General features: G+C 44.5%; 1 long non-coding RNA gene across 1 annotated transcript in view; it reads left to right on the top strand.

The window, feature by feature from the left end:
• Window positions 1–23,006, top strand: part of LOC122223938 — a 106,052-nt gene extending 83,046 nt beyond the window's left edge. Inside the window, exon 4 of the long non-coding RNA XR_006204587.1 lies at window positions 22,752–23,006. This is a non-coding gene — a long non-coding RNA (uncharacterized LOC122223938). The remainder of the gene's footprint in view (window positions 1–22,751) is intronic.
• Window positions 23,007–23,484: the final 478 nt, after the last annotated feature.

Genomic DNA, 23,484 nt, shown 5'->3' with positions numbered 1-23,484 from the left:
AATGTTGCACTTTAAATGAGTGAACTGTAGAGCATGTGAATTTTATCTCGACAAAGCTGTTATGGAAAAAAAAAAAATTCGTGCAAGGCAAAGGCCATTAAATAGTAATCCTGTGTTTTCTGCGCTTACCAGAGCGGAATCTCAGCAGGGTTCCATTCAGGGCCTGATTGACCCCAAGGTCTGTAAAATCGCGATGCACCTTATGATCGAAGATGCCTCACAGTCTGTTGGCCAGGCCACAGCCGTCGTTACCTACATGTCCATGAACTTCAAATGCAGCAGTGTCCAAACTTGGGAAATGGGTGTCCGTTGCTTGCAGCCAACTCCCAGAAGGAAGGGTGAAGCCCTCTTTAAACCCCAAGAGCCAAATGCTTATGGGAGAGGGAGTGGGGAAAATGAGAAGTCATCACATGCTTGGCGGTACTCTTGAGGCAGGAATCAAAACTAGGCCAACAGACAGCGCAGCCCCAAGAGCGTTTAGTACTGTAGGATTCTCTTAAGAAATGCTGCCTCTCCCGTACCCCCGACGGTACCAAGGGTGATACGGAGTGAATAAGCAGTGACACACACTCTGGGTCAAACGAGGGATTCGGAAGATGGGGGCACTGAGCGTGAAGACAACATAGGAATATTTCTTGTAATATTTATTCATTATTTTGAGAGAGAAAGAGCGAGTGAGCATACGCACAAGGGGGTAGAGGCAGAGAGAAAGGGAGAGAGAATCCCAAGCAGGCTCCACGCTCAGGCAGAGCCTACGCAGAGTTCCATCCCACAACTGTGAGACCGTGTCCTGAGCCGAAATCCAGAGTCAGATGCTTAACCGACAGAGCCACCCAGGCGCCCCGCGTAGGAACGTTTTAAATGACTTTATTTTGCCTATGTTTTCCTTTTTATGTGGGCAAAAGGACGATAAATGTTTTAAAAATCGAAGTCTGGAAGAGTGACTTCGTAGGGTCTGAAATGAAAATTGCAAGTACAGATAAGAAAGCATCATCTGATAGTTTAATTGGCAACATTTTTTTTTAACCGCCGCATAATACAGTGTCGCGTCTTAGGATCAGAGGTCTTATATTTGATGATATTTGGTACTTATTCAAAGTAGCTCATGAGGGTGGTGGGAACCTCTAAGTTGAAGGTAAACCTCTCTTAGCTGCCTCATTGAAAAATAATCGTAGTGAGTCCAGGCCCCGGGGGGCCAGGGCCAAATAATAAACATACAAACAAACAAATCAATCAATAAATATTTAGTGTAATTCTAGCTTCTCAAACGTTAAAATTGACACCTGTTCTCAGACTTTCGTAGAATTTTTGTTAGTAGTTAAGGATTGTTTGTGGTTTATGACCCCTTACTCTGTGTGCTTTTCGTACATTTTCTCATTCGCCCCTGACAACAATGATATGTAGAAGGTGGAACTATTGCTTATCTTATAGAAAAGGAAACTGAGGTTTAGAAATATTAAATATTAGAAATATTAAATATTAATACCGCCTGGGTAGCTGAGTCGGTTAAGCATCCGACTTTGGCTCAGGTCACGATCTCGCGCGGTTCATGACTTCAGACCCCGTGTCGGGCTCTGTGCTAACAGCTCAGAGCTTGGAGCTGCTTCGGATTCTGTGTCTCCCTCCCTCTCTGCCCCTCTCCCACTTGTGCGCGCGCTCTCTCTCTCTCTCTCTCTCTCTCAGAAAAAAAAACAAAATTAAAGAAAAAGAAATATCAGATAACCCTCTCAGAGTCATCCAGGAACAAATGACAGAGCTAGGACTTGAATCTATCTGACTCCACACGATCACTCTTGACCACTCTTCCAGAGCACATTTTATGGCTGATTGCAAATTGAATCTTCAAACCACAGACAAGGAAACAAATGGACATAGAAGTCGTATGGTAGTTGCAGACTTCTGGGCATTCTCTGATTACCCCAATGGTCCACGAGGCCAGCGCTGCGTTTCCCATGTTCTAGATGGAGGTGGGAGCAAGAGAAGTGAGAATCTGTAGTTTCAGGCTCCGGCTTTCTCCTTCTGCAAATTCTGCCAACGGCTGTAAAACCAAGTTTTTGTCTCCCACCTTCATTCTCTGAGCATTCTGGCTCTGCTTTCGTGTGCTGAAATACCCAGGGAGGGAACTGCCGAGGATTTGAGATGCAGAGCCAGAACAAGGATCTCCTGTGACAAAAATCCCCAAACACGGAGCTTTAGAGCTAAATGGGATCTCGGAGATCGGCACACATCAAAACCACCTCTGCAGCTTTTCCCAGACCTGTTGAGTGAGAATCTCAAGGGAGTCGGTGTAAGAGTTAGATTCTCTGTGGTGCTCAAAATAGGGTTCCTGGACCAGCAGCTTCAGCGTCACCTGGGAACTTGTTAGAATTGCATTCTTGGCCCCCCACCCCCACCCCCCAGGCCTGTGGACCAGCGACTCCGGGGCTGTGGTCCAGCAATCTGTGCTTTATGAAGCCTTCCAGTAGTTCCTAAAACCTCCTAAAGTTTGAGAACCACTGACTTAGAGCAGAAATTTGGACAGGATCCTAAGGTTGGTCCTCCTTTTTGAAGTATATAGCAGCTCTGTTTCAAATTCAGTAAAAAAATATATATATATATATATATTTATTTTCATTTTTTTCTACATGAAATTTCTTTTAGAATTTATAGTACTTAAAAGCACAAGAATCCTAGCCTAAAATTCTGATCTTATTCTCCTCTTCCATGGGGCCTTACTCGACTTAATTATCACTGATGAAAAGTATCCTTTCTTAAAAAGCTGTTTAGTCTGACATGTTTTCTTTTTTTTTTAATTTTTTTGAATGTTTGTTTATTTTTAAGAGAGAGAGAGAGTCAGAGCATGAGTGGGGGAGGGGCAGAGAGAGAGGGAGACACAGAATCCGAAGCAGGCTCCAGGCTCTGACCTGTCAGCACGGAGCCTGATGCGGGGCTCGAACTCACAAACCGAAGTCGGACGCTCAACCGACAGAGCCACCCAGGCGCCCCAGTCTGACGTGTTTTCTGCATTCAGTTGTAAAGTATTAGATGACAGAAACCACCTTGCTCCACTTATATTTGAAACATGTCCACTTTAGTGATGCACAAATGGTATGGCATCACTTTTCTAGAAGTCTCCTTGGGAGATTCATTTTGCCATATAGGTATTTTATTAATATAGGTATTTTATTAATATAGTTGTTAAAAATCAGTTTTCTAGCTCATTGACACTAGGGAGTATAGTGAAAAGTTGTGACAGCCAATAGGGAAAGAGGGAAGACACTCTCCTGAGTATCTTTTAATCGATTCAGTTTCTGGAACATTTCTTTCCGGACTAATATTTTGATTTGACATTTGGTCTGGGAAAGCGAGGGACTTGTTTAGGTCAGCATTTCTCAGATGGTGTCCCTAGATGTCAAGCCCTGTCCCAAAGCAAAGAATCTGGGGTAAATACATCTGCGAAATGCTGTGTTACAAAAAAATTAACTCGATTCACTTCATGGCTTCTTTGAGCTCTTAGTACGGTCACATGCAGCGTGTCTCTCCAAGGGGGTAGTTAACACACAGATTCCTCAAATAAAAACTTTTGGAAACGCACCAACACAAGCATCATTTCTAAGGATCTTCTGCGTTGACATGGAGATAGAATTGTGACACGGAATCCTTCTTTGTAATGCTAATTTATGCAAAGAAATGTTACCTGTAAATCCCTTTGATGATTACCTTAGTTGGTGACATATTTTGCTAGCTGGCTTTTGGTGTCCTGAAACTAAAATATAGCCCCTGGGTGTATGAAATGTGTAGCTGGTGCATCTAGCTATAAGTAATTCCTTTTTATGTTTTATAAAAACATCACTTCTGGAATAATGTATTTTAAGCAATTTAATACATATAAAATGAGCATGCCAGATATGGCCCAAATTAAAATCTTTGTTAAATCTCTTTTTTTTTTTTTTTTTTTGATGATAGAGAAGACTAATTGACATTTTGACATTACTGGTGATAAGGTAAAGTTATTTCGATTATTAATGTTTTCTCAGTGGGTATGTGTTGACAGTAATGTTAAATAATATATTAATAATTAAGACATTTAAAAAGAGGTATTAGTCTTCTGTTGCCACATAACAAAAATTGTCATAAATAGAAGCACCTGGGTGGCCCCGTCGGTTAAGCGTCTGATTCTTGTTTTCCACTCAGATCATGATCTCACAGTTTGTGGGATTGAGCCCCGCGTCAGGCACTACACTGACAGTGCGGAGCCTGCTTGGGACTGTCTCTCCCCCTCTCTCCCTCTGCCCTTCCTGGCTCAGGCATGTGCTCTGTCTCTCAAATAAACATCTGGGAAAAAAAAAAAAAAAAAAAAAAAAGCTGAAATCAAGACGTTGACCAAACGGAGCTCTCCTCCGGAGGCTTTGGGAAAACTCCACTTCCAAGCTCATTCGGGTTATCGTCGGAATCCGGATCCTTGCCACTGTATAACTGAGGCCTCTGTCTTCTCGCTGACTGTCTTAGGGCATTACTCTCTGGTCCTCAGGCTGCTTTCAGGTCCTTTCTGTGTGGCCCCCGCCACCTTCAAACCCGCAAGGGCATGCCCACCTTTTTCCTGGGCTTTGAACCCCTGACTTCCTCTTCTGCCTCTAGCCAGAGAAAACTCTCTGCTTTTCATGATTCAGTAGAATTAGATCTGGCCCACCTGGGCAGTCTCCCTTTCGTAAGGTCAGCTGTGTTGTCTACCATAACCTGATCATGGGAATAATACCACATTCACAGATGCCACCACATTCAAAGGGGAGGGGATTCTACAAGGAAGAGGGTTATGCGGGGTCCTCATAGAATTCTGCATACCACAAAACATAAGATACATTCTAGTTCTTCAATATCTAAAAATTAGTATGTGGATCTCCAAATATGAACAGAATATACATTGTTATTTGTTTTTATTTTTTTATTATTATTATTTTTGAATGTGTATTTATTTTTGAGACAGAGACAGACAGAGCATGAGTGGGGGAGGGGCAGAGAGAGAGGGAGACACAGAGCCCGAAACAGGCTCCAGGCTCCGAGCTGTCAGCACAGAACCCGACGCGGGGCTCGAACTCGCGAACCGTGAGATCATGACCTGAGCCGAAGTAGGACGCTCAGCCGACTGAGCCACCCAGGCGCCCCCAGAATATACATTTTTAAATGAACAGTGCAATGAGTGCAGCAGCAGTTTATAGAAGGATAACATCCGCAGAATCAGTTGGTTAGAAAGGTCACATAGAGTTTACAAAGAAATTGCACTTGACCCTAAGGGATAATAGTAGCAATGGCTAACACTCATTGAGTTGTAAGCCCTGGATACTGTGCTCTGTGTGTGTGTTATCTCATTTGATCTTTACCAAGTCCAAGTATAATTATTCCTGTTTTAAAGTCGAAGAAACAGAAGCTTACAGAGGCAAAAGCACTGGCAAGTGACAGAACCAGGAACAGTGCCAAGCCAGTGTGCTCCTTGTCACCATTCAGTGTGACAGACCTTTGTTAGGTCATTACCCTGCTGCAAGGCACTCTGCTAGGTGCCCTTAATACAAAAGTAAACCACAGTTCCCGCCCTCAGGACTTCACAGTAAGGGACAGGGTCAAGGAAACAAATCATCACCCTGGAGTATGTAAAGCACGTATTAAGTACGATGGCTGCACTAAACAAGGAATGATCAACTCCACTTGAGTGGGTCATCAAGAGCTTCTCAGAGGGGTGACACTCGAGATACATCTGAAGAATGAATAGTTCTCCAGGAGAATGTGGAGTGTTGTGATGGACAAGGGAGAATCCCAGATAGGAGCAAAGGCAAGGAAGAATGAAACCGTGCATGAATCCCAGATAGCAAAGGCAAGGAAGAATGAAACCATGAGCATTTAGGGAAATGCTCATGTACCTCCTGGTTCTGTAGGGCTGGATCTCGAGGAACTGGAAAAGATAAGAGATGAGGCTGGAAAGGAGGCCAGGGGTCCATTCATAAAGGGACTTGCATGACATAATGGCCAGTTTGGATTTACCCCCGTAGGCAAGGGATCCATTGAGTTGTCTCAAGCGGGAGAATAACATGGACAGAGTTGTATCCAAAGATGGTAACTTTAGCATTCATGTGGAGGATGTATTTGAGAAGAACAGGCGTGGAGCAGGGAGACCAGTTAGAAGATTACCATCACAGTCTAGATGAGCAACATCAAGGACCTGAGGTAAGAGCAAAGTGGACAGACGTGAAGGGACAGTGGGTGAATGAGATTTAGTGACTGATTAGATGTGGGGCATGAACAAGGAAAGGGATTTAGGATGACCCGTCGGTCTGACTTAGCATGTTCTTTGGGTGATGGTGCCATTAACCGGCATAAGGAGGGAAAAGCAAATTCAGTATTGGCTCAGTGAAGGCTGGGTTATCTGTATCACGTCCAAGTAGAGACGCCCAAACACACGTGCGGATGGTTGCAGCGTCACGATGGGCACACGCACAGCGTACGAGAGCATTCATGGGGAGTGACTTCCTAAAACAGGTGGTTCCAGCAGGATAGGAGTAACAGCAGGAAGGAATAGTGGAACGGATCTTCTCTAGAGCAAGCGAAAAGTGACTAGAGAGCAAAAAATGGGGGGGGGAGCTGAAGAGAAAACCGCATCCACGTGAAGATAGTTTGGTGTTTCGTGATGCGGTTTCCCAGTGGTGAACTCAACATGCGGTGACTGTGCCCAAATAGTGAGCAGACTCTTCACTCTGAGGCCTTCCCTGAACCCGTTTACCTTCGTCGGTTCACTGTGGTCCTGAAGCTCTTCCTCGGGCTCAGAAATGGGATTTATTGTATTTGTTATCATTATTGTGGGACTGGAAGTGGTTCCATTTCTCAGCAGTGGCCTCACGTTGACCCAGCACAGCAAGACTGAGTACTCACATGTAAGCACACGCCTGAACGCGGTGCATTGACTTGCGGGGGCAACTATCGTCGGCTGTCTGGCCGACCAGGACCCAGTCCATGGGAAGCCAAACGCCAGGAGCTTGCTGTGGGATCATGGGCTAGTGATGGGGATTGTTAGGTGACTCCAGTGTTCTCTAGCGGCAGACCCTGAGTTATCACGTTCTCCCTCAACAGGCACGGATAGACATTCCGGTTGACCTAACACGCAGGCGTTGCCCACTTCTTACTCTTTGGGTTCCCCTTGCTGGCCCTTCTAGTCACACCTTTTCTCTAAACCAGGCTCATTGTTTACTTCTGCTTGCCAAGTGACAATCACTTTTTAGCCCCGTTTCCCTGGTATGACTCACAGGTTTTGATTGGAGTTTGGCGTTATCCCAAGCTCTTAAGAGTCCCTCATTTACAGAGTAGGCAATCGTTTGATTCCCTCCTGCGGGTTACATCGGTTGTGTAGTTTTACCCAGGAAAATCACGATGACAACTTCCCAGGTCTCCCGGGGCGGTCCGCAGTCACCCCCCTGTAAAGAAGAGTTGCAGAGAGCTTAGGTGAGGAGCATCGGCTTAGATGGAAAAGTCTTTGAAAATCTGGCTAAGGAGTGTGTGCCTTGTCCTGTAAATACTGGGGAGCCCCCGGAGATGTGGGTTGGGGCAGTGCGGATGGCTTGATGAAATCCACGTTCGGGGGATATTGATCTGGGGCTGGGGGTGAAGTGCATTCACGTAAGGAGAAACCAAACACCAAGAGCCCAGCCAGGAAGCTGAGATCATGCAATTGGATGAAATATGCAAGGCTGGAACTAAAATGGTGACAAGATATGGAATGGAAATGCCACGTTGAATGGTCATTGCAAAGACAGAAGCAACAAGACTTGGTGACCCAAGGGCTAGAGAGAATACAAAGGAGGAAAACATTGGTACGCTATTTTTCTTGAGTTGTATGATTGTTCCTGGCAGTGTTTCAGGTACTTAACTAGACTCACTTTAGGTGTATGTTTATAAGCACTACGTACGTAAAACTGTGGTTTCAGTGGGATGAACAGTCTGTCAGAGTCCGGCACTCCCACCCTGATTTACTTAGAACATTTAACAGAATGAGCATTTTATAGAATTATTCTTTTAAAAAAATCCAACCTGTAGGCTAATCTGGAATATTTTCCTTTCTCAGATCTCTTAGGAGGAAATGTTCCTGATAGAAGCAGGAAGTTTGGAAGAATAAGGAATAGAATTCTGAGAGGATGCTGGAGAGGGGAGTGGGGGGGAGAGTCATTCAGTAAGCTTTTAGTAGTCACCTACTAGACGCCTAAGGTGGCGTGAGGTGCCGTGGAGGCTACAAAAGCTACATAGCTGTTCCATTTTGCAAGAGCTTAACGCCATCTCTGGAGCCAGATCCTACTCTAAGAAATAACCAGAAGCAAGCAACATAAAAGAGTGTATAACTGAGCCGCTAAGCCGTGCGTACAGATTAGCGGTATTTACGTACAGATGAGTGATGGGCCTCTGGAAGCCATAGCAGAGAAAACAGCAAGGTTAGGAGGACAAAAAAATCATAGCTTGAAAGGAATAGGCAAACTGGGACTGGTAAGTTTAGTTAACAGATTCCAGAAGGATTTATCCTCTCTATGTTGTTCCCCCCGGAGGTTTATTCTTTGCAGAACACTTTTATGTGTATTAATCTCATTTTAGCCTTGACACAATCCAGCAAGGGAGGCAAGGTAGGGATTATAAGGGGAAGGGTGGGAGGGAGGATTTGGGAGAGATTTATGCTGTAGAAACAGCAGGATTTTATGACCAATTAATCTTCTGGTTGAGGGTGAAGGACGAGCTGAGGATGACCCGCCCCCACTCACTCATTCACTCATGAAATCACTTGTTCAAGTACTTCCTGAGGGTCTATGGTGTGTCTGCTCTATGCTCCAGCGCTAGGTTTCCAGATTCCTGCCTGGGACTATCAGGTGAATGAGAGTGCCTTTGGCTGCCGCAGGCAGCAGTGGAGGGAGAATGCCTGATGCTGACTGTCCTTCAGGTTTCCACCCTGTGAATTCGGGCCGCCTGTGGGACACCCAGGTGAAATTGGCAAGTAGGTAATGTGACAGAACAGTTTGGCTTTTTCAGGAAAGAAGTCTGGGACATGAAATAGATTTGGAAATCGTTAGCCTGGAGGTGAGCGTTAAGATTGAGAACGGGTTAGGTGACCTAGGGAGATCTTGGGTAAGACATTTAACAATTCTGAGTTTTCAGTTTCCTTCTGTGGGAGATGGAGAAGATATAGCACAGGATTGTCTTTGATCTAGATGAATGTGAATGGGCCTGGGAAACAGCAAAGTATTATAGATATTGAAAATGCTATTACTGAGGGGCGCCTGGGTGGCTCAGTCGGTTAAGTGACCGACTTCGGCTTAGATCATGATGTCACGGTCCGTGAGTTCGAGCCCCACGTCGGGCTCTGTGCTGACAGCTCAGAGCCTGGAGCCTCCTTCTGTTTCTGTGTCTCCCTCTCTCTCTGGCCCTCCCCCATTCGCACTCTGTCTCTCTCTGCCTTTCAAAAATGAATAAATGTTAAAAAAATAAAATACTATTACTGATATTTCATTACTATAGTATCTGCACCTTCTCTAACTGAACAGCTTAGCAAATTCCTTAAAGAAGACCAAATTTTGCACTAATACCCCTCTTCTGTCTTATTATCATCACACCTCTAGGCAGAGGTCAAGAGCTAAATATGAATCGGTGTTGATATTTTGGCTTTGAATAGAAAATCAAGAATATCAGACTAATTCATAAATGCGTTTTAGAAATGAGAGATGTATCTGATCAGGAACGAAGGCAGGAAGATAATGCAACGCAGAAGGCTGTACTTTCATTCAGCTTGATTTCTGAAAACACAACTAATGAAGAGTTAATAGAAAAGAAATATGTTCAGAGAGCCTGACCATTGAAGAGTGAGGAAGAGGGGAAATTTATCGAAATTTGAGAGGAACATTCAAGTTATGACCAGGAAACCCCCTGATCGTCAAAATGAAAGCCGGGGGGAAAGCCAGGATACCTTTAGAAAAATACTCAAAGCAGACTTGGAGGAGACTAAATTTAGGAGTGCTGTTTTGATTGAGTGCAGGGATGAAATAGTGACCAGGAGGGTTTTTCCTTTTCTTAAGATGTGTTTTTTGGGTTTGTTTTTGCCGTTTCCGGCTGCCTAAGACTATGATTTCAAAACAACTTTCTTAGGGTAATCTGTATTTTTCAGATGATGTGACTACAGCTAACTTCATGTGTTAGGAGCTGACTGGGAATGATGAGGAACACATCTACGCTCCGTTTTTAATTTTTTATACAGGGTGATACGAGAGCGATGGTTGGGTGCCGTGGCCAGTCGGCCCGTCGTGCTTTCTGGCTTGTGTTAACGGATAACTGGGAGCATTGGTTCGTCTACTGAGCAAGTAGCCACTCTATCTCAGACGTTCAACACGAGGAGGAAGTCGGGTCGCCACATACTACAAAAGGGCTTACTCTTCTACCGACAGAACACCGTGGGTAGTTTCCTGCAACTTTAATTTTGGAGACCTCACATATTCAAACGGCAATGCTAGTCTTCCTCAGACTAGAGGAAATTCGTGTGAAATGTCTGTGTTATTTGTGCTTCTGCCGTGACAGAAACTGAAAGAACCGAATGCTTTATTTCCTTGTGCAACCTACACTGAGGTGCTCATATGTGCTCATATGTGCAAACTGCTAGAAATACACGGATGAAGAAGAAGGCCTTGCTCTTAGGAACCTTCCCGTCTAGAGGAGAAGACAAAGCCAGGGTTAGGCTCAGGGCACACTTCACACAGGTGTCAACACGAAAACGGGAGTCTTCAGGGATCAGCAGGACGTGGCCAGTGGGTGAAGGGTTGACATCCCAAACAGGGGAGAGAACCCACGACATGAGAAAACTCAGTAGGGGGCTTGGAAAAGTTCACGTTGCAGTGGAAGGTTGTATGCTTGTGGGCGGAAGGTTGAGCTGAAGAGCTGGTTAGGGCTAGAAGGGCCTCACCCTCTAAAAAAAAATCTGGATTTTTACTGGGAATGTAATGGGAAGCCTCCTAAAGAACAGTTAGCGGGCAGACACTCTGATCTCCTTGCTTTGGGGGAGACGCTTCTCTGTAGGCTGAATTACTTTGAGAGCAGAGGTGGTTTTGTTCATCGCCACTGTTTCCCCTCAAATATTCGAGCGCCTTCTGAACGAGCACCTGAAAGCCAGGGATGCAGGAGAAACTCGATTCAGCCCCTGCTGTCAGGGCGCTTGGGAGAGAGATGCTAACGTGCACCTGCTCACAGCGGAGCGGTGAGTCATGGGTTTCCTGAAGAAGGGGAGGCTTTGGAGAATCATCAGTCCAGGGAGGCAACGGAGGGCTGGGGGACATTCAGAGAGAGGAGAGCGGCAGGTGCAGCCAGAGGAGGAAGGACAGGAGCCGGAGTGCACGTGCATACCTGTGTTGTGGAGCGAGTGCGAATGACCGCAGGTGCAGGACCCCGGAGCGGGTGGGAAGGAGGCTGGGGGGCGGGGGGGGTTGCTGAAAGGAGACATACTGGCCAGGAACAAAGAGGAACATGTCCTCCTGCAAGATTGGAGGAAAAGAAGGGTGGATGTGACTATGGATTGGTTTAAAGAGGGGTCAGCGATAGATACAGTTTCAGTAATCATTTGCTTAGTCAGTCACGTAATAGTATAATACCCTTAGCACCACAGAAGCCAGATGACCACCAGCAGATCTAAAATGCTTCTACCCAGGGGCGCCTGGGTGGCTCAGTGGGTTGAGCGTCCGACTTTCGCTCAGGTCACAATCTTGCGGTCTGTGAGTTCGAGCCCCGCGTCAGGCTCTGGGCTGATGGCTCAGAGCCTGGAAGCCTGGAGCCTGCTTCATATTCTGTGTCTCCCTCTCTCTCTGCCCCTCCTCCGTTCATGCTCTGTCTCTCTCTGTCTCAAAAATAAATAAATGTTAAAAAAAAATTTTTTTTACAAATAAAATGCTTCTACCCAGAAATCTGCACCTACCTGCTCTGGCCCTCCCCCCTTCAGAGGACCTCTATCAGACATCCCAGGTGCCACCGACCTGGGAAGGGGGTGACGAAGCCTTCACAGCAGCTCTACGTCCCAGCCCAGGGAGAAGCTTTCCTCCGCCGCCTCCTACTCGAGTCCTGATTCAAAGGGCGTTCACTCACTCACTCCCTTCCAGCCAGTTTGGTATTTCTGTGGAGACTGTTTTCCTCTCTCCTCAAATCTGTCTCCTTGTCCTCAGATTACTCGTCGAGAGGATGGGAGTGAGTGAAGGGAAAGGGGGAATCCAAAAGGCACGCTTGCTTTAAGATGATTTTACTCACTGAAGTCATTACAGATGACACGGTGACCTCCGAATAATCCAGTAAATAAATAGAAGTACAGGTAAAAACAGGACTGGCCGTGGGCCGACAGCTGCTGAAGCTGGACGATGGGTTCACGGGGTTTCATTACACTCTTCTCTCTATGCCTTTGCCTGTGTGCAACTCGCCGTGATTAAAAAGTTGAAAAGTAAATAGTTGGGATTTGAATTGCGAATTTACAATAGTACTTCATTTTTGCCGGTCAAAGTGAAAGAACATACATTATTTAGCAATGTAAAAAAAAAAAAAAAAATGCAGGAAGTGTCTTATGAGAACACTGCTGGGTCAGATCTGTCCTGCCCTCTCACCTCTGGCTCCAGTCTTTGGTGGTGTTATCTGTACTCTTCCTTCTTGGTCTTAATCAGAATCACCAACTTCATTCCTTCTGTCTGTGCATGCTTGTGAAAGGAGCACCCTCCTTTATCTCTGTTAAAAATTTGAAAGGGTAGGGGCGCCTGGGTGGCTCAGTCGGTTAAGCGTCCGACTTCGGCTCAGGTCATGATCTCATAGTCTGTGAGTTCGAGCCTCGTGTCGGGCTCTGTGCTGACAGCTCAGAGCCTAGAGCCTGTTTCAGATTCTATGTCTCCCTCTCTCTGACCCTCCGCCGTTCATGCTCTGTCTCTCTCTCTGTCTCAAAAATAAACATTAAAAAAAAATTTTTTTTTTTTAATTTGAAAGGGTAACCCTATTGTAGGGAAGTGGCCATTTAAACCTTAACCTAAGCCTAACCTTTCCCTGGTCTGGACTCTTCTTTCCACCCCAGCTGTGACGTTGAAGTGGTGGGGAGTTCCTGGTCGTCCTGTTTTTCAATTACCCGCCCCCCACCTTGGGCGTCTCAAAATTAATCCTCCTTTGTCCAGCTTTTTCATGGGTCTCTGATGTTTTAAAAAGAAGTGTCTAGAACTTCTTCTGCACCAAAAAGATGCTTAACCATATTAGCATGCAAAACAAATTTCAGATACAAACGATTATTTTCAGTTGAGATCACATTTTATTGAGAAACTTGAAGACAAGTTATGAGTCAAAAGATAAGGAACCAACTAGCGAGAATAGCAGATGTTTTGGGTGGAGCCTGTGTCAGGGGCTGGGGCGGAGTAATTCACATTCAGCCTTGTGAATGTCTTTTCCTCCGGGCCTACCCTGTTCCATTTCACCTTCTTAATGGCTCTGCATTTCTTCAGGATAAAACGGGAATTTCTTAAAGAGCACGTAAAATTAGAGATTGGACTCCATGTATCTCTCCACTTACATCTCAAGGTTTCCTTCCCAGAACCCTTCCTTGATGCCTCAAAATCATACTGATTTCACCGCTGGGGTTCCAAAGCTTCCATCTACCCCCTCCCCCCCATCTTAACTCTTGTTTTCCCTGCTACAAGTTTTTTGGGCTCAGGTTTAGTCTTGGTTGCCTTTGTAGTACTTGTGTTTGGCACCTGCGAAGTTCCCCCTAATAGCCTCAGTTACCCTGCAGAGGGTTAACAGCCCCAAATGAAGACAAGTAATTGAACAAACCCTTAGGGTGGCAACAGAACTATTACTTTTCTAGCAGTGGAAGAACACTCAGCCTAAAATTTATGACAGAACATCATTGTTTTATTCATTTTTATGGTGTGCCTGCTAGGATCCAGCCACTGTGCTAAACACTACCTACTTCACCTCAAGTATTTTTATCCTACTCTCTCTCCTCCACCCACCTGCACCGCCACGTTCCATCAGATCAGTTAAGAGTGTAAGCTCTAAAGCCAGCCTGCCTCTTTCTAGCTAGTTTAGCTCACAAATTTCCTGACCTCTTGTGCCTTAGTCTCCACATCTGCAAAACGGGTTTGATAATGGGAAATACTTAATAGAACTGTCGTGAGAACTTTAACAGTTACTGTATGTTAAGGTTTTACAACAGCGGCTTGCCCACAGTCTAGGTTATAGAACTGTTGGCTATTTATTTCAAAATACATACTCAAAGTTGCTGTGTTTTGTGTATGCGTTTTAAAATATATTCTATACCCCCCCCCTCTTTTTCCCCATTTTCCAGTTCGTTTTTGGACTCTTAAGACTTTGTAAATCAACTGACTTCTCTTTGTCTGTTGAAATCACAGGATTACCAAAACAATTCAATCTAATTGCAGTCTTCAGGCATTCTTTTTCTAAGGAAACTGACATGGAAGATGGCCTCTCTTTTTAGAAAGTAATCACAAATCTCTCCATGCTGACATTGAGAGAACATCGTCAAGGTTTAGTGCTAACTGGAAAATGAAAATTATATATACCTATGTATCCACGTATCACCATAACCTGAAGAACAAAATTTTTAAATAAATTATCATCTATACAATATTATATATATTTAAAATGTTTAAATCCACTAACCTAGATTATGACGATGGTTGCACAGACCTGCACATTTACTAAATATCCCTGAATTGTGCACGTGACACAAGTGAACTTTACATCAAGTCGCAATAAAGGTGGTTTTAAAATCCTATATAGGGTATTCTGCGTAAAGAAACGCAACGTCAGAAAAATATTAAGCTGTTAACAGTATTGCATGTATATTATATAATTATTATGATAGCAGTTATTATAAGGAAAGAACTGAGATGAGTTGTCCCGAGGGCAGCTTTGATTCTTTATTCTATACATTTCTGTAGCGAAATGCTTTAGAGCGAACCTGTGTTTATGTATTTTTGTGTATTTTTCATCTGTTTTGTTCACTGCTGTTCTCCAGCACCTAGATCGGTGTCTGCATATAGCAGAGGATCAGTAAATATTTGTCAAAAGAACGAATAAATAAATTACATTGTAAACGTAAAACACAAATAGTGTGCACAATAACTTGATAGGTTTGTGTATGGCTGACTCAAACTTGCTAATTTCTAAGATCCATCTCCAAGATAGATTTATGGCGGTGATGCTTTCCAGCAATTTGAGAACTATTCTTGGAATACTCTGAATGGGCCCCGGCTTTCAAAATTCAGGCTCTGAATTTGATTTTTGGCTGCAAAATTTGGCTCTGAAAGGAGTTTCCACAGTATGTCTTTTAATCAGTCTGTTATAAAGCATGCAGAATAATTTATTCTTCTTGTCTAATACGGGAAGATGAGACTGTAACTGAGGAAAAATTGTGATTTCATTTGTATTCAGTATTACTTTTGAATTACCTGGTTCAAGTTTTTCTTAGACATTAGATAATAGCGGAAATATGGTAGTTTTAGAAATAGTGGAAAATCAGGAGTTTTCAACGTAGTCTAAAATAGGTATTTGAGCTTCTCTTTCCCAGATAAACTTGTTTTATGTATGTTAAGGTAAATACTTGTGGCTAGGTATTAGAAATGCTGGAATGGTATTATCTGTATTAGTATTTAAACATGGCCACTGGTCATGTATGATTAGTTACAGGATCTGACGTGTTTTATCTTGTGGTTTGCTAAAATGGAAGTTTTTTGCTATTTTAATGCATTTGGAAATACATAAAATAATAATATCTTGATTTTAATCTTGGCTTTCCTCTAAAACCAAAGTTCTTAAATCTTTTATAGGCCATAAACCCCTTAAACTTTTGTACCAGAAAAATGTAGATGTTTGAAGATTTCACACCCATAGTTTCCATATATTAATTCATAAATATTTAACTTAAAAGCATGTAATTTGACCAAGGCTTCTAGCTTATGTATGGATGGCGACTTTCACCTTTAACCTGTGGCTCTTCAAGCTAGCAAATTCCGTGATTAGAATATCGTACTCGCTTCTCCAGATAGAGCTGTAGGATGATTGGCAGATGGGCTTCAGACTCACATTAACCAAACTCCAGGGGCTTTGGGCAGATTTTAATTTTGTTTAAGTGAATTCAATAGTTTTCTGAACTCTTCAGAGAAAGTCATTACATAATTATTTAAAGGTAGTATAACTAAAGGATTGGCTTCTCAAGATTCCCTTTTTGGGCTTATGATGCTAAGAAGTTCAAGACTAGCCATTCTGGCTTTGAAAGAAGTGGGAATCTACAATCAGTGAAGGGTTATTTCTCATACTTTGCGCTCTTATGAGAACAAGGGAAGGGTATTGTGGTTTTTAAAAGTGGTTTGGGGAGGGGCGCCTGGAGGGCTCAGTCTGTTAAGCATCTGACTTGGCTCAGGTCATGATCTCACAGCTTGTGAGTTTGAGCCCTGCGTTGGGCTCTGTCCTGACAGCTCAGAGCCTGGAGCCTGCTTCAAATTCTGTGTCTCCCTCTCTCTCTCTCTGCCCCACCCACTGCTGTTTGCACTCTGTCTCTCAAAAATGAATACACGTTTGGGGCGCCTGGGTGGCTCGGTCGGTTGAGCGTCCGACTTCGGCTCAGGTCATGATCTCACGGTCCATGAGTTCGAGCTCCGCGTCGGGCTCTGTGCTGACAGCTCAGAGCCTGGAGCCTGTTTCAGGTTCTGTGTCTCCCTCTCTCTGTGACCCTTCCCCATTCATGCTCTGTCTCTCTCTGTCTCAAAAATAAATAAATGTTAAAAAAAAAAAAATTAAAAAAAAAAAGAATACACGTTAAAAAAAATTTTTTTTTAATAAATAAAAGTGGTTTTGGGAATGTTTATGATCATGGAAAGAGCGTTGGGACAGGCTACAAGGTTGCCTGAAAGACAATGATACAGGGGCACCTGAGTGGCTCAGTGGGTTAAGCATCCGACTTTGGCTCAGGTCATGATCTTGCAGTTCGTGAGTTCGAGCCCCGCGTCAGGCTCTGTCCTGACAGCTCGGAGCCTGGAGCCTGCTTCGGATTCTCTGTCTCCTTCTCTCTCTGTCCCTCTCCCACCCGTGCTCTGTCTCTCTCTGTCTCTCAAAAATAAATAAACATTAAAAAAAAAAAAAAGACAACGATACAGAGAGAAACACAGTTCAAAAAAAGCAAACTGGAGAAGTCACTGGATTGAGGATCAAGGATGGGTGAGAGCAGCAATCCTTGAACTGATGATCCAGAGACGTGCTGGTCCAGAGCCATCCAATCTACAGGTGAGAGATTCAGCGGGCCCATCACAGACCTAACCACAGCTGTCACTCAGTTAAGTTAGTGGGGCAGGGAAGGGGTTGGGTGATTACTGACCCCCATCTTCAAAACAAAGAATTTGCTGGTTTCCTGCTCTAAAAAACTTTTCTAGATTCGTGGTATTTGGGGCAAGAAGTATTGGGATGGTGTCCTGCTCTATAACTAGACTTGGACAGTGGGGAAACCCAATGGGGAATAGAGTGAATAATGACGATTTTCAGAGGAAAACAGACCCAGCAATCTCCCTCGTACCCCCAGCAGCTATTACTCCTCTCAAGGCTCTCCCAATCCTGCTGGATCCTAACAGGAAAAGCAAAAGTATATGAGAAGACAGATTCCAAAACGCCATTGAATTGGTCCAACCAAAGGTCCTTATTCACCTTAGGAAATATATTTTTGTGGGTTAGTGAAAATGGAGTACGTGCTGAATCCGGGGTGGGAATAAATGTCGGGTAATCATTTGAGGTGTTCCGCAAGTGAAAAGAGAGAGAGGGAGAGGGAGAGAGATGGGTTCGTGCAGTGGTTTTGGATTGAGATACGTCTTCCACGTTGGAGAGTCCTGGTTATATGTAAGGGGGAAGAGGAAAGAGCCCATGGAAACTGCTAAGGGATAATTTTGGAAGAAGAAGAGGAGACTGAGGACCTTACGGTCTGTCTCTAGGATTGAAGGGAAGGAAGGCCGAAGAGCGAAGGGGATGGTTTTCCTGTGTGGAGGAATATTAGCACCGAACTTCTAAGAGTAGAAAAGACACGTCATGTGAGACCCTGGGAACGATGAGCATATTGGGGGAGGGTGTGCAAATGACCATCAGCCTGAAGTTGACCGTAAAGAACAAAAGTGCCAAAACACATTCAATTGTCTTTTCCTCTTAAATGACTCAAAGTTTTGAAGAAAATTGCCTGGAAAAGCAGTGCTTCTTTTCGCCCATTGAATATGTTGGTACTTGACTTTTGAAAATCCAAGAAACAACTGCAATGCTCCCAAAGAATCTTCTCCCCACCTCCACCCCCCCACCTCCCCCACCCCCCCACCCCCCCACCTCCCCCACCCCCCCACCCCCCCCCCCCCCCCCCCCATAGCTTAGCTTTTGAGCTACACAGAGAAAGCAAGCTGGGAGACGGGCTTTTTGGTCCATTCCCCTCCACATTTTTTGGTAAGGCTTTTATTTGAGGCTCCGTGTCTGATCTGCCAGGTATTTTGCATAAATGCATTTCCTGGATGTGTGTGTTTTGTGGCCATTGCCAACAATGTCTGCTTCTAATCACTTGCTGCAAGCGCCCAGTAGCTATCAGGGATAGCACTGACGGTGCGTGGAGGCCCATGTGTTCGATTGTGGGTCTTGGCAGATTGTTGAAAAGGCAGTTACTTTCCTAGGGTCTAGAGTTTGGTAAGTAACCGATAGGAGGCCCGAAGGGAGGAGTGGCTGAGGCAGGAGCCTGCATTTGCTAGCAGGAGCCATCGACATTTAATAAAGAGGCAAAACTGTTGAGGACGCAATTTTTCCACTCCATTCTTCAGGTGCCCCCTGGGATCATCAAAATTTATTTTGGGGGAAAAAAACCCCACCCAAATGTTCGAATTCGCTGTAGGTTAATATATTATCAGCTTTGGAGGTAAAAATTGTTAATGGCGTGTTAGGCTGAACTGTTGTAATAGAGCAGTAGAAGAAAGGAGACGGTGGTCCACCTTCCATCGGTAGGATTATATTGTCTTAGGCGGCCCATTTTGAGAGGGACACTGACCAACGTGGGTCACGATCAGCGAGGAGTAGCCAGGGCCACCGTGTTATCTGAGGAATGAGCCAAGGCCTGGATAAAGAAGGCCCTCAGGCTATCTTCAGGTATCTCACGGGTTGTCCGCCATGTTGAACAGGGAAGTGTTGTTATTCGGCGTTCCTCTGGAGGCCAGAACTAGGAGCAAGGGGCCGAACTGGTGAGGAAATACATATTGGATTAAAATAAGAACATTTCTACTAATCAGAGTTGTTCAAAAGTGGAATGGGGCAAAAACAAATTTCAGAACAGCATGAGACATTTGCTTCCATTTTAGTTTGAAATTGTGCGCAAAGGTCTTTTGGGTGGTGGAGGGACAGGATCGTTGCTATAGCAAAACGATGCTGGCAGCAGGTGAGAAGATGCGTGACAGAAGGTGGCAAGGATGGCCAGTTAACAGACTGCTCAAATAATCCGGGCAAGAGATGGTGAGACCCTCAGCTGGGGTAGTAGCCATGGGCGTTCAGAGTTGTAGATGCCCTGACTTTCCATCAACAGATGGATGGTTCAACAGCCTCTGCTGTGTATACATGCATTGGAATATTACATAGCCTTAAAAAGGAAAGAAATTTTTTAGTTAAAAAAATTGTTTTTAATGTTTATTTTATTTTGAGAGAGAGAGAGAGAGACATAACGGGAGCAGGAGAGAGGCACAAAGAGAGGGAGACGCAGAATCCGAAGCAGGCTCCAGGCTCTGAGCTGTCAGCCCAGAGCCCGACGCGGGGCCCAGACTCCCGAACCGTGAGATCATCACCTGAGCCGAAGTCAGATGCTTAGCCGGCTGAGCCACCCAGGCGCCCCAAGGAAAGAAATTTTTAAAAAAATTTTTTTTTAACGTTTATTTATTTTTGAGACAGGGAGAGACAGAGCATGAACAGGGGAGGGTCAGAGAGAGGGAGACACAGAATATGAAGCAGGCTCCAGGCTCTGAGCTGTCAGCACAGAGCCCGACGCGGGGCTAGAACTCACGGACCGCAAGATCATGACCTGAGCCGAAGTCAGCCGCCCAACCGACTGAGCCACCCAGGCGCCCTGGAAAGAAATTTTGATACATGCTAGGACATAGAGGAATGTTGTAAAATAGGTAAAATAAAGCCAGTGTTACAAAGGACAACTATTGTGTGAGTCCAGTTATAAAAGTACCGTGAGGAGTCAAATTCATAGAGACAGAAAGGAGGGTGGTGGTTGCCAGGGGCTGGGGAGGGACGGGAATGGGGACTTCTTGTTTAATGAGGACAGGGTTTCAGTTTGGGGAGATCCAAAAGCTATGGAGATAGATGGTGATGATGGCTGCATAACACTGTGAGTGTCCTTAGTGTCACCGAACTGTACATTTTTAAATGGCTTAAATGGTCAATTTTATGTTATACGCAATTTTTAAAATACACTGTTCTGAGTTTGTTTTTTAAGAGAAGTAAATTCGAGAAGGACAGTAAAGGTGTGAAGGAGGAGTGAATGTGGTTGCCAGGCTGTCTAGCCTAGCTACTGGGTAGAGGATGCCATTAGTCAAGAGAGTATTAACCAAAACAAAAGAGAGAGAGAGAGAAACAGGCTTGGAAGGAGCTCATGAACTTGGTTTTAGAAATGTGACATTTGAGTGGCCTAAAGAACATTCAGTTGGAGATTTTTAATTTTTTTTTTCTTTTTGAGAGAGAGAGAGAGAGAGCAGGGGAGGGGCAGAGAGAGGGAGACAGAGAATCTGAAGCGGGCTCTGCACTGACAGCAGCAAGCCTGATGTGGGGCTCGAACTCCCAAACCTCGAGATCATGACCTGAGCCGAAGACGGACGCTCAACTGACTGAGCCCCCAGGAGCCCCTCAGTTGGAGATTTGTAAAATAACCTTATGGAGTTGTATACAATGTAAATTGCATCTTAAACGGTGCAATTCAGACTTTAGACAAATGCATGTACCCACGTGTCCATCACAAGCAAGGTACTGAACGTTTCTACCATCCCAAGTCTTCTGGTCCCCCTGACCCTCTTCCATTCCTGCCCTAGGCAATGACTAATCTGCTTTCTGCCACTTATAAATGAGTTGGCATTTTTTGCAATTTTATATAAATAGAATCAGTCATACAACAGCGCATCTGTTTGTGTGTGTGTGCGTGTGTGTCTGACTTATTTCACTTAGCGTGATGATTTTGACAACCATCGTATTGTTGCCTGTATCTGTAATTCAGTCCTTTTTATTACCGACTGATAATCTCCCGTACGGGTACACACAACTGATTTATGCATGCACCTGTCTGTCATCGGGCATTTGGTTTGTTTCTAGTCTTTATTAACAAATCAAGCTAAGTGAACATTCCTATAATGTCTTTGAGTGGACGTCCCATTTTCCTACCCAGCAGTAGATGTGACTTGGCTGAATGGGAGGCATACCTTTCACTTTTTTTTTTTTTTAATTTTTTTTTTCAACATTTATTTATTTTTGAGACAGAGAGAGACAGAGCATGAACAGGGGAGGGGCAGAGAGAGAGGGAGACACAGAATCTGAAACAGGCTCCAGGCTCTGAGCGGTCAGCACAGAGCCTGACGCGGGGCTCGAACCCACGGGCAGTGAGATCATGACCTGAGCCGAAGTCGGACACTTAACCGACCGAGCCACCCAGGCGCCCCCACACCTTTCACTTTTTAAGAAACTGTTAGTTTTTCCAAAGTGTTTGTGCTATTTTACATTCTCACCAGCAGCTGTTCCATATCTTCATCAGCACTTGGTATTGTCAGCTTTTTATTTAAAATTCTGATAAAGGTCAGTTTATCAAGTTTTCTTGTTTACGAAAATTTGTTTTTATGTACCAAGACATTTTCGTCTCCTTCAATATTGAATAGGTTTTCTCCTCCGTTTGGCCCGCCATTTAGTTTGAGGTTTTGCATGGAGGTCTATCATTAGTTTTTAGTTAATTTCTCTGTATAGTGTGAAGTCAGGGTCAGTGTTCATCCTCCCCTCCCCCCCTCAATATGGCCATGTAGTTACCTGGCAGAATTTGTTGAAAAGATTTTCCTCTCCCCCATTGAATTTTCTTACCACCTTTGTTGTAAATCAGTTGACCATTTATGTGTGAGTCTGTTTCTGGAGTCTCTCTTCTGTTCCAGGTGGAGGCATCTAATGAGATGTTTGAAATTGGGAATTAGAGAGATATTTTTTGCTGAGTATTAGCCGTGCATCTCTGCCCAGCCCCTGGAGAAAGCATCTTTCTTTACCGCTGTCAAGTTTGCTTGTCGTTTCTTAAATTCTTTTGTTTTTAATTTTTTTTAAATGTTTACTTATTTTTGAGAGAGAGAGAGCATGAGTTGGGGAAGGGCAGAGAGAGGGAGTCACAGAATCCAAAGCGGGCTCCAGGCTCCAAGATGTCAGCACAGAGCCCAACGCGGGGCTCGAACCCACGGACCATGAGATCATGACCTGAGCTGAAGTCAGAGGCTTACCCGACTGAGCCACCCAGGCACCCCAAGACTCTTAAATGCTCGATTGAAATGCATGTTTCTTACGGGCTAGCATTAGAGGCAAGACCCACAACAATAAGGCAAAGGGAAATATGAAAACGTGAATCTGGACTTGGTCAAATACACCATGTCACAAAGTCTTTGGAGACCTAATTGTTTACAGCGCTAAACTTATCCGTGTATTATTTCTGTGGACAGATTTACAGGCTAAAAAGCTGGACATGCCTGAAGACAGCTTAAGGATCTGGGAACTTTCTCTGCAAAGATAATCAGGAATCTGGACGTTGGCAAAGTACCCAGCCTTTTCTTATTCCTCATGTCACAAGAAGTCGTGTGTCAGGGCATCGGATCACTGGCCCTGTTTCCCTGGCGTTGGTGTAGATGGCCTGAGAAAAGAAGGAAACTAGTCCAATTTATTGTAAATAAGAGTTTGAAATAAATATGAGAGCAATATGGAGGATGTAAGAGTAGAAGAAACTAAATATGAAACTCAATTTTAGTGGGTCATTTAAAAGGATAGAGGAAGGGGCGCCTGGGTGGCTCAGTCGGTTAAGCACCCGACTTTAGCTCAGGTCACGATCTCGCGGTCCGTGGGTTCCAGCCCCGCGTCGGGCTCTGGGCTGATGGCTCAGAGCCTGGAGCCTGGTTCCGATTCTGTGTCTCCCTCTCTCTCTGCCCCTCCCCCGTTCATGCTCTGTCTCTCTCTGTCTCAAAAATAAATAAACGTTAAAAAAAAATTTTTTTTTTAAATAAATAAAAGGACAGAGGAATATGTTGAAGAATGTGTATTCAGAAGCATGGGGCCCAGGGGTCCAGAATTTGCATTTGATTTGGGCGCACACCTTAGAAATGTTAACCTCTCTCCCCTCTCTTAATGACAGCCACCATGTGGTTAGGAGCGGGACATAATGATTGCTTCACTATGCTTATT

This window comes from Panthera leo, chromosome A1 (genome assembly GCF_018350215.1).
Source record: "Panthera leo isolate Ple1 chromosome A1, P.leo_Ple1_pat1.1, whole genome shotgun sequence".
In the NCBI taxonomy this organism is placed as follows: domain Eukaryota; kingdom Metazoa; phylum Chordata; class Mammalia; order Carnivora; family Felidae; genus Panthera; species Panthera leo.
The sequence above is the reverse complement of the archived record's forward strand: the minus strand, read 5'-3'. Positions and strand labels throughout refer to the sequence as shown.